This window comes from Piliocolobus tephrosceles, chromosome 19 (assembly GCF_002776525.5).
Source record: "Piliocolobus tephrosceles isolate RC106 chromosome 19, ASM277652v3, whole genome shotgun sequence".
Taxonomy (NCBI): domain Eukaryota; kingdom Metazoa; phylum Chordata; class Mammalia; order Primates; family Cercopithecidae; genus Piliocolobus; species Piliocolobus tephrosceles.
The window spans coordinates 31728906-31730753 of NC_045452.1; positions in this window are offsets into that span (position 1 = coordinate 31728906).

A 1848-nucleotide genomic window follows, 5' to 3' on the forward strand; every position below is an offset into this window, starting at 1 on the left:
TTTGAGACAGAGTCTCGCTCTGTGGCCCAGGCTGGAGTGCAGTGGCCAGATCTCAGCTCACTGCAAGCTCCACCTCCCGGGTTTATGCCATTCTCCTGCCTCAGCCTCCCGTTAAACATATTCTTAAATGATGTTTCATCTTTTATTTCCAATTTTAGTAAGCCCAGTCTTCTCTCTTTTTTTCTGAGTCTAGCTAAAGGTTTGTCAGTGTTGCTGATCTTTTGGAAGAATCAGCTTTTATTTTACTGATTTTCTCTATTTTCCCTTTTCTAATCTATATTTCACTAACTTTTTTTCTATTCTTTTTTATTTCCTTCCTTCTTCCTGCCTGAGGCTTAGTTTGCTCTTCTCTTGTCACTATCTCAAGTTGGGAGGTTAGGTTGTGGATATGGGAGCTTTCTTCTTTTTAAATGTAAGCATTCTCAGACGTAAACTTCCTCTCTGCCCTGCTTTAGCTGCATCCCATACGTTTTGGTATGTTACATCTCCAATTTCATTCATCTCAACGTATTTTCTTATTTTCCTTGTAATTTTGTCATTAGTCTGTTTTGTTATGTAGGAATGAATGTGTGTTGCACAATGTACACATATTTGTGAATTTCTCAAGTTCCTTTCTATTTTTCATTTCTAATTTCACTCCATTATACTCAGTGATTGTGTTTTGAATGGTTTCAATTCCTTGAAAGTTAATGAGGCCGATGAATTTACAGCCAAATTCTACCAGAGGTACAAAGAGGAGCTGATACCATTCCTTCTGAAACTATTTCAAACAATAGAAAAAGAGGGACTCCTTCCTAACTCATTTTATGAGGCCAGGATCATCCTGATACCAAAACCTGGCAGAGACACAAGAAAGAAAGAAAATTTCAGGCCAGTATCCCTGATGAACATTGATGCAAAAATCCTCAATAAAATACTGGCAAACCGAATTCAGCAGCACATCAAAAAGCTTATCCACCACAATCAAGCCAGCTTCATCCCTGGGATGCAAGGCTGGTTCAACATATGCAAATCAATAAACATAATCCACCACGTAAACAGCACCAATGACAAAAACTACATGATTATCTTGATAGATCCAGGAAAGGGCTTTGATAAAATTCAACACCCCTTCTTGCTGAAAACTCTCAATAAACTAGGTATGGATAGAACATATCTCAAAATAATAAGAGCTATCTATGACAGACCCATAGCCAATATCATACTGAATGGGCAAAAGCTGGAAGCATTTCCTTTGAAAACTGGCACAAGACAAAGAAGCCCTCTCCTTTTCAACATAGTATTGGAAGTTCTGGCCAGGACAATCAGGCAATAGAAAGAAATAAAGGTATTTGAATAGGAAGAGAGGAAGTCAAATTGTCTCTGTCTGCAGATGACATGATTCTATATTTAGAAAACTCCATCGTCGGCCGGGTGTGATGGCTCACGCCTGTAATCCCAGCACTTTGGGAGGCCAAGGCGGGTGGATCACAAGGTCAGGAGATCGAGACCATGGTGAAACCCCGTCTCTACTAAAAATACAAAAAATTAGCCGGGCACGGTGGCGGGCGCCTGTAGTCCCAGCTACTCAGGAGGCTGAGGCAGGAGAATGGCGTGAACTCGGGAGGCGGAGCTTGCAGTGAGCCGAGATCGCGCCACTGCACTCCAGCCTGGGCAACGGAGCCGGACTCCATCTCAAAAAAAAAAAAGAAAACTCCATCGTCTCAGCCCAAAATCTTTTTAAGCTGATAAGTAACTTCAGCAAAGTCTCAGGATAGAAAATCAATGTGCAAAAATCCTAGGCATTCCTATACACCAGTAATAGACAAACAGAGAGCCAAATCATGAGTGTAATCCCATTGACAATTG